At 37.2% G+C, this 17,196-nt stretch overlaps 1 protein-coding gene across 9 annotated transcripts in view; it reads left to right on the top strand.

Annotated features, from left to right (window-relative positions):
* LOC129775136 (amyloid-beta-like protein) overlaps positions 1 to 17,196 on the top strand; it is a 181,248-nt gene that overhangs the window by 141,949 nt on the left and 22,103 nt on the right. The window lies entirely within an intron of this gene.

The following is a 17,196-nucleotide window of genomic DNA, read 5'->3' as shown; positions in this document are numbered from 1 at the left end:
AAATAAATAATGTCATCATTAATTACATGGAATATGAAGTATGAGTGGTAGCTTTTTTGGTGAAATAATGTTCGTTATTTCACGTTACAGACACTGACACTATGGGTCGTGACAATATTACCTTAGTAACGCTAAAATAATGGTTTTGTATGGAATTGCAGCTATCTTACTAACCCACTCCACCAACTACATCACCCTTTTTCCATACATCACCCTTATTCCATACATCACCCTTATTCCTACATACATTGACTGGATGTCTGATTTGTTTGATAGAAACAATTTTGTGTTGCAAACAACATTCACGGGAAACAAGTCAAGAGAAAAAATGCATAACACATGAATTACCTTTGCATGCGCTCGCAAAACATACCTCTTTTATCCATTAAATTGCTCACTTGTTTCACTATTTCCACTGTTGATGTCTCAGGTGGAAAAAAGCTGGATAAATTTGCCGTCTAATAGTGTATATTATAATGGTATGTATATTCGAATGAAGTAATTATTACACTACTTCATCTATCTGGAAAACAATGTGAAAACAATAACGCTCAAACGCGGAATCGATTCCTCCTGAGAAATGCCCAACGCGAAAAACACCCTCATTGATCGATTGTGGCATTCATGAACAAATGATATTAGATCTGCTGCTTTGATCAAACAATGTGGTTTCTTTGATATGGTAGAATATTCTCTACCACTTATCAAAATTTCATTTTCTCCGCTATCTGTATCGAATTATCAATGATACTTCTTTTTTTTCTTAGGGAATGGAATTGGAAGAGAAGAATAGTGTATGAACGAGTGAGCGAGAATTAAACATTCTCCTGTCTCCTGTTATTCTTATAACAAGTTTATTCACGTAACACAACTTCTACAGTATCTAGAAAGCTTCAAATAAGAACTTGTGTTAATTAATGGGGGTCGATTTTCAGACTTCGTCGACCCCCAAAATCAGTTTTCCAAGCTAATAATATTTTGCCCGCTCGGAAATCCATTTCAATAACGTCGTTTGAAGTTTACTGAAGCGGAGTCACGGTTTGCTGAGTAGCGTCGATCGACAATGAAGTGTCTTTGTCAAGGCAGGTGGAGAAAAGCTTGGATTCAGTTGTCCCCAAGGATCCTTCTCCGGGCTAGAGACGAATGAACTGCAAACGTTGAAAGTCTCTATAACTCAAGAAGAAGAAGAAGAATAAAAAGAGGATGAAATCCATTTAGTTGTGATTGCGAAGTGACATGAGAATGGTTTCACTAGCTCGCCAAGTATTCCCAATCCCATTTCTTTTCTGCCGCCGGACTGAACGGAGCCGCATTTGGTAAAAGCAGCAGATCTATTATCGAATGCTTACAAATTCCGCTGTCGACCGATGATTCCAATTGTCGGAGATTGGAGAGCAGATACACAGTGCATTCAAAAATTATAGGAGGTTGTGTCCAAGATACGACCGCATTGTTGACGTAGAACTACGCTGTTATTTCTTATAAGTCGCTTGTTTATAACTTCAGATATTATTTAATAATGCTGTGAAATACTAGAAATAACTGTTTAGTAGAATGGTTTAATCGCCCTTAAAAGGTTTTTTAACACCTGTTTTGCCATAGCGTCAGTTCAATGCATTGATGCAATGTCAAAGGCACCAACGAAGCCTTTATGATGACGGAAAACAGACAATGTTAATTCATTACTATTACCTTAGCGCAAATATTTCCCTCCCACTATATCCCCTCCTTGCTTAAATTTATCATTACGGCTGCATAATTTGCACCATGATTTGCAATCGTCAATCATAGCTTCAGAAAATTAGGCGATTGTTGCATCGTGACAGGACCAACGCACGCGGGATCAGACACAAATGGTGTTTCAGCGAAGCGAAGATGAGCTATTTGTACATACGGGTTATGAAGCACGCCCGTACGCACACAAAGCCATATATCGATGACTTGATGGAACTTAGCTTAGCTGTCATCCTTGGTGGAGGGACAGTTTTGCAACCGTCATACGAAACCAAATCACAGGCAAAATTACAAAACATTTATTTTCATGGTGAGACGACAATAGCCTAGCTTGATGATTCCCCACACAATTGTGTAGCTCAAAACATTAATGCAATGGTACCAGCTTGATGTAATGGTTGCAATGCCAGAGACATCAACGAGTGAGTAATTTGGACGCGTCCTCAGCTCAATCCGAAACGAAGACATGTGATGACACACAACAAGGAAGAACAAGCTGTTCATTGCTTCGTATCTAGAACGATACTGAAAGTTTGCCCCAGCCAGATCCACTGTTTATTGACGAATTTACAACCAGATGGCGCAGCGAGTAAAATGATGATGTTTTGTGTTTTTGGTATGAAATTCGTTCAAATTTTCTAGAAAAATCAGAATTTATCTTCAAATTTCCCGGTTTGATGTATTCTTTCCACGCTGAAAAGGTTAGAAAATCATCATTTTACAATGCACTACGTGTATAACGAGGAACGGCTTGTTATAAGTATTGTAACTTTAATTTTGTTCAACTAATTAAACGATGAATAGGGTGTTTTGCGCTAAAAATACTGCAAAATCTTCTCGTATCGGCCCCTACATAATCAATGATATCAGTCAATTTGATATGATATCGATTTCATCGCAATCATCCATAGTATCAATAACCGGTATGAATGATCAAACTTGTATGAATTTTTTTTCTTGTCGTTATTTACCTACTATGTTGTTCTGACCCTAATTGAAACTATTTCCTATGAATTTTCAAATATTCTCACCAAAACTTACCATTATAATATAAAATTATCTCTATACACAATTTTTGTATGATATTGTTTCACTACTTGCAAGCAAAAGTGATTTTCTTTTACATAGAGCACTAATTTGATTTTCGAAAAATAATTATCATTCATAATTTTTATTTTAAAAGTGTGTTCATTTCTTCTGCAAACCCATATTGTCATGTCTACTCCCCCATTCCGTAATTCGAAGCTCAATGCTGTCAATGTGGATAAGTTGCTCGTTATTGACGGCACGGGTAGAAAAGCTCAGAAATCAGCAGAACAAAGGTATGGGAAAATAGAAACGCATATAGTTTTCATGAATTGTAACCATTTACACACCAGGGGATTGTGATGTATAGCATATAAAAGAAATCTAAGGGAATTTCCGATTCGTTTGGGTATGTAAATCGCCAAAATCCGTTCGCGACAAAAATAGTTATTAACTTTAACTTTTTTTCATAAAAACGTGACCAGCTTTCTGATACGGCACCCCTAATGAAAGACGTAGTTCTACGTCAAAAAGTTCCGGGACTACCGCTCGCTAAAATCGGGAAGTGGTGCAATCTCTGCTCCAACGCGCAAACTACTTTCTTGTTTCGTAGACTTTTTCTTGTTTCGCAAGCTAAAGAACGCTATGAAAGGGGACCGTTTTGACGATGTTCCAAACATTCAACGAACTGTGACGATTATTATGAACTCCATACCGGCTGAGCAGTTTAAACGCGCCTTCCGAGACCTATACGAACGTTCAAAAATTTGCGTGGAAAGAGAAGACCTATATGTAGAAAACTAATATCAAATCTTTTAAGTATCTCGTTTTTTCTTTGTTTTACAAAAATAGTCCCGGAACTAGTCCGGAGTCCCGGAATGAAATTTGGCTATAGGATCACTTCATTTCGGAAAAAAGGTCTCTTGCCCAAAATAGTTAGAAAGTCCCGGGTTCAGATCATTGAAAATAATTAGCTAATGGTTTAATGGTTTTTTGAATGATCAAAGCATGCTACTCTAAACGTTTTTCTGAAAGACATTATAGGGCACAAATCTATTTTTTTTAATTCTATATAATCTATAGGAAGGTTCTGCTGTGTGTTTGGTGGGATTGTCAAGGAATAATCTATTATGAGCTGCATCCCTATGGCCAAACGCTTAATTCGGACCTGTACTGCCAACAACTGGACCGCTTGAAGGTAGCACTCATGAAGAAGAGGCCATATTTGAAAAACAGAGGGCGCATTGTCTTCCATCAGGACAACGCCAGGCCACACACATCTTTGGTGACGTGCCAGAAGCTCCGGGAGCTCGGATGGGAGGTTCTTTTGCATCCGCCGTATAGTCCGGACCTTGCACCAAGTGACTACCACCTGTTTTTGTCCATGGCGAACGAGCTAGGTAGTCAGAAGTTAGCCACAAAAGAGACCTGTGAAAATTGGCTATCCGAGTTTTTTTCCAATAAGGAAGCGAGCTTCTATAACAGGGGCAGTCTTCCGTGTTTCACATTGAACACTGGGTACGAGACGAACAGTGTTCTCCCTACTCACGCAGTTTTATGTTTGCAGACAAACATTATTTTTTGTACCCGTTGTTTAAGAATGTGTCATGTTTGTTTCCCATGATGTTCAAACATGATGTTCAGTTTCTCTCGCATTTTCATCCCAAGCAACAGCAGTGTGTAGAGTAAAAGAAGCGAATTAGACAGCACACCACCACCACTCAACACACGGTGTGTTGGTGCGTTGATATGAAAAGGGAAGGGAAGCATTTATCATGACAATGGTGCAGTCGCTTCCCCAGACTTCAATTGGCAACATGCACGCAAAAAAATCTCATAGAAACTTCTTTCTATTCAGAGAATGTTTTCTTTGCACGAAACCAAGGATTATATAATCAGACTTGCAAAATGTGCATGAACTCATAGCCTCTTAGTTCATGTAATTTTTGTAATGCGAACTAAATTTCAAGTTCGTTTCTGTGAAAAAGTATTCTACGAAGAAATATTTTAGGATGAATAATTTCTTTCCGTGCGTGAAAAGAAACGAAACGAAAGCAATGAATACTGCGACATCGGGTGATATGTTTGTACATGATGTTCGTGAATTATGAACATCGTGTTTGTTTACAATGTTTATGTTTGTGTATCATTGTTCGCGTTTGGGATAGACATTCAACAATAGCGAAAATCATGTTTGAATTCAAACAAAGACATGTAATTTTCACATCGGGTGGACATGTGTAAGTGTTTGTCGGAAGACTGAACAGGGGTATTATGAAGTTGGCATCTCGTTGGGAACAAGTCATCGAACAAAAAGGCGCATATTTGACTTAAAACAGATGATTGTAACTAATTTTATGAACAAATGAAAATTCAAAAAAAATACCGCAGGACTTTTTTGACAGCCTAACATATAAAAATCTCGTCTCACGGTGTTTGTTACCGAACTCCTCCGAAACGGCTCGACCGATTTTGATGAAATTATACTCAAAATACTTGGTAGGTATGAGAATAGGTTGTAAACTATATATGCTACCGGTAGGATACCGATAATCATACATTTAATACCGAATAGGGTGGCTCTATGCCGAAGAAAAGATCTGGATATTTTTTTCAAAAATTTGCCTTCATGCAATACATATAACCTATACATATATACATATATACATAAACTTTGACCCCAATTCCCTATTTTTAATTGCGATTTTATTATTTTTGTGTCAAAAATATTCTAATAATTTAACCGTTGTTCGTTTTTTCAACAGAACGAATTTATTTAAGTTGTTCAATGACTGATGGCGTAACGCCCGCTTCATTGAACATCCATCTACAAATACACAAGTAACATCAATTCATCTAAAGCAGCGAGCATCTCCGACGAGCTGGAAGCCTTTTTGAATGAACACAATGAGTTATCGAAATTCTTCAAATCACATTTGCTCGGATTACAAAATGACAATCACGCTATTGCCATCAACCCTGATAAAACATCAGCTGGAGAGCACGTGTGTAGATCCAAAGCACCAGCGCTGCTGGAATCATGATAGCACGGTGACACGAGAAATTTAATGCGAAGAAAAAACAATAATCTGGAATTCATCGTTGACACACACCGTTCTTACGACCCTCGCTATGTTCTTCTTCAATGGCACTAACGTTCCCAAGGTTTGCCTTCTCAACGTAGTACTACCTGCGTCATTTTTATTAATAAATAGTTCAGATTTCTATGACGAACAATACGCCTTGAATGTATTCTGGAGTGGCAAGCTCAAGAATACGCGTGACTACAGTGCAAGTCAGAAGGGTTTCTTTAACGAAAAATCTCTTGCATAAACATTAGACCAACGAGACCCCGTCACAGATACTTAATTCATTATGAACATCATTTCTCATTTTGATTAAATATTTATGAACATGCGACGAAACAAACAGAGGGCGCGCTCGAAGGATTTTTATGTTTATCATATGGTGATTTGACATGGTCAAGAAACGCCAATTCAAGATATCGTAAGCTGTGCCAACAATTTATGGTCGACATATACGCGAAGGTAGAGATTGAACGACTGCAATTCTTACTACACAATCAACAAAAGCGGTGCGAGGAATAATACATTCACTTGCGAGACACTATCATGAGCAACGCCGACACAGCTTTAGTTATAGCCAGGCCAAAGCGCAATGCATTGTCATGACATTGCGCGTGTGTTCAAACACAAAATGAAGTTCGATCGTATTCGTCCCCACATATTGTTGGTTGTATTCTGTTGAATGGAAAAAGCGCAATTTTTCATTCTGTTCAAGCTCAAGTCCAATTGAGTTGAGCAAATGTGACAACCTTGCCACGCAATTCGACGTAAACAACATTGGTCTCCATGTTCCATTTCTATGAAGCAAAAATAGTAATGGTTTTTCGGGTGGAATAAACACGCAAAATTTAGCATTCAAACACATTCAAAACAAATTTAGCATACAAACGAAATCGAATAATAATTTTCATTCAAATTTCAACAATTTAGAATTATTTCCGGAATTATGCCGATCAGATAGAGAGTAAATTGAACCACAAATACGGATGACTTATTTTGCCCATTGTTTCGCGACAAGGCGAACGAATTTAAGAGTGTAAAAGTCGATTTCGATCGAATTGCAAAATCCGATCACTCATATGCATATATGAATATTGAGTTCTACAAATCGGTGAAGAGTAATAAAAACATCCATGAATAAAGGAAGCAATATGGCTGTGTTTCAAACTTAGATTAACGATGTGAATACTCCTCGATTGAATGACAACGATAAAATAACGCGATTCCAAACAGGCCGATTAATCAGCTCCATTGAAGTTAGCTGGCGTATCGCTGTTTTCCAATCGAGACCAAGCTGTTATAAACTAAGCCATGTTGAAAATCACATGCACGTATTTTCTAACAAGGAGACAGTAATAAATATTGATTTTTTATATTTCATTTTTTCTACTTTACGACAAACTTATATTACTTTTTTCAGTTGACGTTTAGCTTTTAAGAGATCAAACATGTCAGTTACGTTAATGAAATACACCAAGAAACATCATATAACCTTTCGTTCAAATCATTTAATTGGTTTTTTTTATCGGTCACATTCGATTCATTTTAAAGATCGTTAAAATATTCAAACACATTTACAATACATTAGTGTGTTTTATTCAACACCCAAAATATTCACTAGAAATAATTCATTTGGCAGAACAACGTTTGCCTGGTCAGCTAGTATATATATATATATATATATATATATATATATATATATATATATATATATATATATATATATATATATATATATATATATATATATATATATATATATATATATATATATATATATATATATATATATATATATATATATATATATATATATATATATATATATATATATATATATATATATAAATGGATTTCTGTCACTCTCGGAAACTACTGAACCGATCAACATGAAAATTGGTATGTAGGGTTTTTTGGGGCCGGGGAAGGTTTTCATGATAGTTTGAGACCTCTCCCCCCTCTCTAAGGGGGAGGAGGGGCTGCCATACAAATGAAACACAAATTTCTACATTACTCGAGAGTTAATCAAGTAAACGAAACCAAATTAGACGTTTTAAGGTTTTAGGGCACAATAAATGTTTTTACGGTGAATAGATACTCCTCCCCACTCTCTTAAGGGGGGCTGCTATACAAATGAAACACAAATTTCTACATTACTCGAGAATTAATCAAGCAAATGAAACCAAATTAAGCATATGGAGGTTTTAGGGTGCAATAAATGTTTCTATGGTTGTTAGACACCCCACCCTCCCCTTTTAAGGGGGGCTGCTATACAAATGAAACACAAATTTCTGCATTACTCGAGAATTAATCAAGAAAATGAAATCAAATTAGGCATATGGAGGTTTTAGAGTGTAATAAATGTTTCTATGATGGTTAGACGTTCCACCCCACTCTGTAAGGGGGGGCTGCCATACAAATGAAACACAAATTTCTACATTACTCTAGAATTATTCAAGCAAACGAAAACAAATTTGGCATGTGATGATTTTAGGGTGCAATAATTGTTTTTACGCTGGTTAGATACTCCCCCCCCTCTCTCTTAGGGGGGGGTCTGCCATACGAATGTCTGTCTGTGTTTATTCTATCATATTTTCTGTATCAAACATTTATTCCATGTAACGAAGAACCTGTTATTTGCAAGTGGTTGAAAAATCTTGAACGAGAATTGTTTCTGAAAATAATCTTATATTAGAATGATGAGTTTTGGTAGAAGTACTAGGATTTTTTTAGTAAAAGGTAAATTCAACGGTGTCGATTAGAAGATCAATCGATGAACAGTTCTGCGATTGGACTCATGAACTTGCGCTTAGTAAGAAAACGCGAATGTTTGAACGTATTGATTTTTTTTTTTTATCCAAAATATATATTTTTATTAAGGCTCATATGGCGTCAACCTGACGGGGCCGGGAGTTCAATATTTCGACAATGTTTGCCTTATAACTATGTTAGTAATATGTAACCGATTACTCGCGGTTGGCTCGAGGTTAGTATTACAAGTGTTTTCGTAATTGTGATGTTGCTGTCTTCAATGATCTGTACCTGTGCCCGACACGGGATACTTCTTATTGGGATGCAGCTGACCATTAATCAGCAACGCCCCCCTAGTCTGTACCCTAGTCTGTATGGTGCGTCTTCTCGAGGAATCCAGGATAGAATGGTCACTAGCCGGCGCAATCATCAACTCGTGTAGAGTTGTCATGAGCGGTACAACCTTTGGCTTTTGTTGAATCATCAGTGGACTGCACAACCTTTGGCCCGTGTATCTGTAAAGAGTGTGTGTATGTATTGCCGCGACTAAGTAAAAGTTTATAGATCGGATAGGAGATACGTAACAGGGACACAACGAAGGAAACATCATTAAACGTTGACATCGGCGTTTCTGAGGAACAGGTATAGATGAAGCAGAAGATCAGGATCACGGCTACCTAAGATATCCCGGACGGGGATATCCGATTGTCTGCCTTTTGCTCTCAGTGCTCTAGAGAGCTGAGAGCGAGCAGCATGGAACCGGATACACGACCAGACAATATGCTCGATGTCGTGGTAGCCATCGCCACAATCACAAAGATTGTTTGCTGCGAGCCCAATGCGATAGAGATGCACGTTTAGGTTGTAGTGATTGGACATAAGCCGAGATATCACGCGAATGAAATCACGACCGACATTCAATCCCTTAAACCAAGCTTTCGTCGAAACCTTAGGGATAATCGTGTGTAACCAACGACCGAACTCATCTTCACTCCACATGCGCTGCCAACTAACGAGTGTGTCCTGACGAGGAATGTGAAAAAATTTATATTATAAGCAATTTGCCTTTCAAAAAGTGTGCCTTCTGAAGCGCCCACCTTAGCTAGCGAATCCGCTTTCTCATTCCCCGGAATCGAGCAATGAGAGGGAACCCATGCTAAGGTAATCTTGAATAATTTTTCGACCAAAACACTCAATAGATGTCTTATTCTTGTTAGGAAATAAGATGAGCGTTTATCAACTTTCATTGAGCGGATTGCCTCTATTGAGCTGAGACTGTCTGAAAAAATAAAATAATGGTCGATGGGCAATGTTTCAATGATCCCTAAAGCGTAGTATATCGCACCCAGTTCAGCGACATACACGGGACAAGGATCTTTGAGTTTGAAAGAGGCACTGGAATTTTCATTGAAGATGCCGAAGCCAGTGGACCCGTTTATGCATGAACCGTCAGTAAAGGACATTTTATCAGATCTAACTTTCCCATATTCTGCCGAAAATATCGGCGGAATAACATTGGAGCGTAGATGATCTGGGGTTCCGTGGATTTTTTGTCGCATGGACAGAGGAACAGAGGAATTGAAAAAGTTTGCTTCGCATAACTTGGTTGGAGATGCCCGGTGAAGGGTGCACTTCATGGGTAAGGTACTCATGGTATAAAGACATAAAACTTGACTGAGGAGTCAGTTGGAGTAGATTTTCGAAGTTATCAATCACCAATGGATTCATGATCTTGCAACGGATGAGAAATCTGTAGGATAATTCTGTGAACCGAAGAGTAAGCGGGGGTACTCCTGCCAAAACTTCGAGACTCATCGTATGTGTCGAATGCAAACACCCCATGGCTATACGCAAGCAACGATATTGTATTCTCTCCAGCTTGAGAATATGAATCCTGGCAGCTGATCGGAAGCAAAAACTGCCCTATTCTAACACTGATAATATCGTTGTTTTGTACAACTGAATGAGGTCTCCTGGATGGGCGCCCCTAATTGATAACAAAAACAAATTTTGGGCGGGACGAAGTTTGCCGGGTCAGCTAGTTAAAAATAAAAAAACAACAGAAATAGTTCTCGCTCAAGATTCATTCATTGATTGCAAAAAACTTTTCAAACTTTCAAATAGAATATTCATTTGATAGAGAAAAGAATAATTTTCATTCATATTTTTTATTCCGAAAACATGTTTATTTCTTCCACGGATATGAGTTCTAGAGTTGCTCCAACAAGCTGTCAATATCGGCTTTTTGTCGTGAATCATTATATAATACAGTTACCCTGCTATGGTACAAAGATCCTCTATCCTCGGAAGGTGACCCTAAACCGACCGCCCTTGGATCTCAAAATAGTCACTACAACTAAGGAATGTCAGGTATGACTAAACAAATTGATCCGGACGCGTTTAAAGGCTAATAAGCCAGATGTCAGTTTTTTCTGCTCACCTTGTAGACCGAATGCTTCTCTTGGTGAAACGTACAGCAAAAAAAGGAAACTAACCAAAAATCTTCCAGCTGATTCAAATCGTTAAATTGTGGTATCCCACCCGGATGCTTATCCTTAGGAGAAACTAAAGGAATCTAAAGAAAACACGGAGCTGAAAGGACTTCTATTGATATATTAGTGATGACATAATGAACTCCGGAGCACTTTTTCTTCTTAACACCCTTACATCATCATCCATTTTATGCGTGCGTATGTTTGAGTGCATGGTTAGGAATGTTTTCCAATTGCCACCCGTGAATCATTCCAGACGGTTTGCCCGTGACGTCTAACATATTTTCAACTTTTGCTACTCGATGCTTTTAATTCTTCTCCGACACTCAGTTTTACTTGTCATTTTTCATCCGGGAGCCCCACCCAAATAACATTTCGTAACCAACATCATCGGTTCATTCGGTCGTTCCTTTGCTTGTCCGTTCGTTAAACATCATGCATAATGGATATGTTGCTCTGCATCATGTACAAAACTTCCCGAGTGCCATAGGGTACACACAACTCGGTGTGGTGTACATAACATCCTGGAAGGAACATTTCTGCCCCGGCCGGGCAGATTGAAGGTTGATGATTTAAAGAAAGATCTTCTATTTTCTTCCACCTCGCATTGAAGTTTCAGGGAATCGTAACTTTGTTTCCCCCCAAAAAGCAGAGTAAATATCGCCAATTGGCTCACGGGTGCAAGCGACCGCCGGGCTAAAGTTCTGGAAAATGATTCGTTTTGTGCCCGCTACCATCTCTCCCATGATTTCTTCTGTTGTGTAGCATCACGGGCAAAGCAACTTGAAACTTTTCTTATTACGCATCGGAAAATAATTTTCTCATGCTTTCATGATTTAATGTAAGGGTGCATAGATGTAAGTATTGCACGATAAGAATGGAAAAATGTTCTTATCAATTCTGCTGCCAATGAATTTTTTTCTTCGGAATTATTCCCGAATAAAAGTTGCAGCCACATTAATGGATAGTTCAATGAGCGAGCCATCGGGAGTGAATTTTTTTTTTCTATTTCGATTTAAATAGAAGGCGTAATATTTTTTTTATATATTTTCTGGAAAGCTGAAAAATTTTTACATAACATATGTCGATATCAGAGGTGCTACTTTTTCGTTATTGAGATATGATTTTTCAAATTTAACATGTTCTAAGTCTTCGTTCAATATTCCTATGTGGTGATATATTTTATATATCATGTTTCTCGCAATCATGATATTTTTTTCAAATATGGCCCATTTGCTCATTGGTTTCAACTTGATTTGTTGTTCGACTGAAACGGTTCAGTAGTTCAAAAATTATGAATTTTTATTAAATTCGGGGAAAAAGGGGAAAATGATTTTTGGACCACCGCTTAACTTTGAAAAATTATATCTCAAAAACGACAAAAAATAGTATCTATGTAAAATGTTATGTAAAAAATCCTCAGCCTTCAAGAAAAATATAAAAAAATATAACGCTCTAGCCTAGCCATGAAAACAATAAAAACCGGTTACAATCAATTATTACGAAATAGGGCTGCTGTTCTATAAATAACTCAACAATGATCAATCAACAGTCTCCGCTGTCCGGTCTAACTGGATATTGGAAGAACAGAATGAATATTTTACGCCTAAATGGCTACTATGTAAATGTACCATATGCAATGGTATAGCAGGAATACTGGCAAATGGCAACTGTGTAATGTGCTAATGATTCAAAAGTTATGAATTTTTAAGGAAAGTCATTTTTGGGAAAAAGTGGAAAAAGTTTATTTTTCAGACCACCCTAAAATGGAAATGGTTACCCTGATGAAAAAATTAAAAAATACGGGTCGAATATTTTGCAATAAAGAATAAAACTACCACTTTTCATAGAAATCTGAGAACCACTATATCGGTTTGGCATGGAATGGCTGTTATAATCTCTTTGAATTTCAAAAACATTTTACACACATCAAATAAAATTATTAAAATGCAGAAATCGTTTAAAAAAATATTGTGTGATGATGAACTGAATTTACGAAAAGCATTGAAACATTAAAATTTAGGAGAATTTTTAGAATCAGTGATTGGATCCTAATCCTAAATCTCTGTCCTTCCCCCAAAATAGCAACATTCAACGTGCTCTGAAAGAGAGAGAGGATAGATGCGAGAATGCCTGGACCATCATTTATGGTTAATTTACTTTCTCGATCGGCTCTGATCAACTCGAACCCGAAAGCACCTGCATAAATCGAATCTAATGTCCTTAGGGTTGGAGAAAAAGCGTATTAAAATAAGGCACCCGTTACCTTCCGTTTCCGGTTGGGTTGGCTAGGCGGTACACCACAAAACGATAAACTTGTTCGGCGTTGTCATCTATGTCCCCCTCAACTCCCCTGAAGCTTAGGAGCTCGCAAAGGCGGAAGATACCTCTTTATTTGCTATCTACATAGCAAATACATTATGTTTATCCCGCAGCACAAGCACTCTCTTCATCTGGGAAGTTTTCGATGGCTTCGGTAATAAAGGTGATTCGCCATGGATTGCGTGCGAGGGTGTGTGTCAGGAGCATAAAGGAGGATTATAAAGCTACGACAAAAAGTAGATGTTATATCACTCATCTCGATTCGTTCGGATACAGGGGACAATACGAGTATATGTCGATATTTCATCTATTTATAGGTAGCATGGGTTCATGATTCCTAATTTATTTTTAGACGAATTGGTGATTGTGTGTACTTGCAAGTGTCCGCAAATCAACCTGTACATAACTGAATTACATCCTTCAGAGAAAACTTTTTGCCTATGAATAATGCGAATGAGAAAGTCAATTTCATACTCACAACTAAAATACTAATCGCATTCGTTTTGAACTATCCGCAGATTAAACCAGCGCTCAGTCGAATAAAATGCTTTTGAACCGGTAGTCAACGGCATCCCCATTGGCAACGATTCAACGAACAGCAACATAAATCGAATATCGACTAATCGCATTGCTGAAATGGTACCTCTTGTCGATATGCTCTGAAACAAAACACCTAACCATTATTTAAACGGAAGATGTTGTTGGCACTATCCTGGTGGCTGCATTCCGCATCCAAATGATTGGATTTTCTAGTAGGATTCATTTCATTTATGGTTTTGTCTGTTGGACACAGCGATATGGTGTTTATGAACAAACAAAATCATCTCTTTTTCATGTGCCGCCATCTCAATGTTGGAGAACCGGAAATTAACAAATCTATACATTCTATGGTACGACAATGATAAAATCACACATTTCACCAAGGGGAGATGCACGATAAATTAAGATGAATTGTTTTCGCAGTTAACAGTTACAATATTTATGGGCTACCAAATAGTATGACACAAAGATATATAAAGCTAACTGAAGATAATATATTTTTAATGATTCGGTGAATTTGTGAATTCTATCTGTTATATCAACTTCTAGTGTTATTAATTAGTCCTTGAATACACTCTGTCCAACTTCTATAAGACCACCCTGATTCTATTTCGTTGCAACACAAACAGTTAGAATTTCAACAAGATACATTTATATATTGTTGAATGCTTAGAATAAAGTATATTTAGCGTCAATTTCTTTCAAAAGAGTTGTTTGTTTATTTATTGTGCTTAAATATGATAATTTCTGCTGTCAGTTTCTATAAGACCATTTCAAAATTCATTTCATTTATTAATTTATTCATTGCTATACTTGTAGAGTAAGATTTTTTATCTTGTAAATTTCTACAATCGGTGTCTATTTTGTTCTAACCACATTATTTCAAATAAAAAAAAACTCTTAACTGATTACAATTAAATATACATATAAACAATTAAACAACTAAATATATCATAGATGCCCGTTCCATTCTGCCTAATTCATTCTGCCTAATTCATTCTGCCTATCCATTCCATACATTCACGATAGAATTTTGCAGCGGATTGTATAGTTTTAATGTTGGATGGAAGTTGATTCCACAAAGTAATTGCACGAACGAAGAAGGTACTACTGTAGTGAGAGGAGTTATGTTGCGGTACGATGTAGTGTCTAACTCGAGGGCTTCTGAATGGTTGCAACTTTTCAGAGAGGTAGTTTGGACCTTGATGGAATATATATATATATATATATATATATATATATATATATATATATATATATATATATATATATATATATATATATATATATATATATATATATTAAAATTGGTATGTAGGGGTTTTTGGGGCCGGGGAAGATTTTTATGATAGTTTGAGACCCCTCTCCCCTCTCTAAAGGGGGGCTGCCATGCAAATGAAACACAAATTTCTACATTACTCGAGAAACAATCACGCAAATGGAACGAAATTAGGCATGTGGAGGTTTTAGTGTGCAATAAATGTTTCTAAGGTGGTTAGACACTCCACCCCCCTCGCTAAGGGGGGGGGCCGCCATACAAATGAAATACAAATTTCTGCATTACTCGAGAATTAATCAATCAAATGAAACCAAATTAGGCATTTGGAGGTTTTAGGGTGCAATAAATGTTTCTATGGTGGTAAGATACTCCACCCCACCTCTCTAAGAGGGGGCTGCCATACAAATGAAACACATATTTCTACATTACTCAAGATTTAATCAAGCAAATGAAACCAAATTAGGTATCTGGAGCTTTTAGGGTGCAATAAATGTTTCTATGGTGGTTAGACACTCCACCCCCCTCTCTAAGGGGGCGGGGGGGTCTACCATACAAATGAAACACAAATTTCTGCATTACTCGAGAATTAATCAATCAAATGAAACCAAATTAGGCATTTGGAGGTTTTAGGGTGCAATAAATGTTTCTATGGTGGTAAGATATTCCATCTCCCTCTCTAAGGTGGCGCTGTCATACAAATGAAACACAATTTTCTACATTACTCAAGAATTAATCAAGCAAATGAAACCAAATTAGGTATCTGAAGCTTTTAGGGTGCAATAAATGTTTCTATGGTGGTTAGACACTCCACCCCCCTCTCTAAGGGGGGCTACCATACAAATGAAACACAAAATTTTACATCACTCGAGAATTAATCAAGCAAATGCAACCAAATTAGGCATCTGGAGATTTCAGGGTACAATAAATGTTTCTATGGTGGTTAGACACTCCACCACCCTCTCTAAGAGAGGGCTGCCATACAAATGAAACACAAATTTCTGCATTACTCGAGAATTAATCAATCAAATGAAACCAAATTAGGCATTTGGAGGTTATAGGGTGCAATAAATGTTTCTATGGTGGTAAGACACTCCACCCCCCTTTCTAAGGGGGGACTGCCATACAAATGAAACACAAATTTCTAAATTACTCGAGAATTAATCAAGCAAACGAAACCAAATTTGGCATGTGGAGGTTTTAAGATGTAATATATATTTCTATGGTTCTATGGTACTCCTTCCGCTCTCTAAGGGTAGGCTGTTATACAAATGAAACACAAATTTCTGCATAACTCGAAAACCAATGAAGCAAATGGAGCCAAATTTGACATGTGAAGGTTTTACGGGGCACGAAACGTTTCTATGGTTAATACACTCCTCCCCCGTTCTCTAAGGGGGGATGCCAGACAAACGAAACACAAACTTCTGCATAACTCGAGGTTTTTGGGTATGATAAATGTTTCTATAATGGTATGACTCTCCTCCCTCCTCTGGAATGGAGAGGGGGTCCCATAAAAATATTACACATATTTCAACCAAAAATATTCCAAACATGACAATTGAAAATTTTCGGAAAACTTTGAAGGAAAAAGGGAAAATTCAGAAAATTTAATTCCCATATGTTCTACAATCACATAGTGACAAGTACTGTTAGTCCATTTGATGTTTGCGCTAGCAAAATTGATTTTTATTTAAAACTGGAAATGGAATTTAATGTGATGAAACGCACTCCTATATCTTCTTCTATCTATACCAGAAAAGGATCGCCGGATGTATTGATAAGAGCAGAACTCGAGGAAGGAAATGTCCGATTTAGGGCTGTCTTTATTCTATCATATTTCCTGTATAAACCATTTATTCTCTGTAACGGAAAAACATGTTATTTACAAGTGATTGAAAAACCTTGAACGATAATTCTCTGAAAATAATCTGATATTATAATGATGAGTTTTGTTAGAAATACTAGG

The sequence above is a fragment of the Toxorhynchites rutilus genome, chromosome 3 (assembly GCF_029784135.1).
Source record: "Toxorhynchites rutilus septentrionalis strain SRP chromosome 3, ASM2978413v1, whole genome shotgun sequence".
NCBI classification, from domain to species: domain Eukaryota; kingdom Metazoa; phylum Arthropoda; class Insecta; order Diptera; family Culicidae; genus Toxorhynchites; species Toxorhynchites rutilus.
This window is presented reverse-complemented; position numbering and strand designations above follow the sequence as displayed.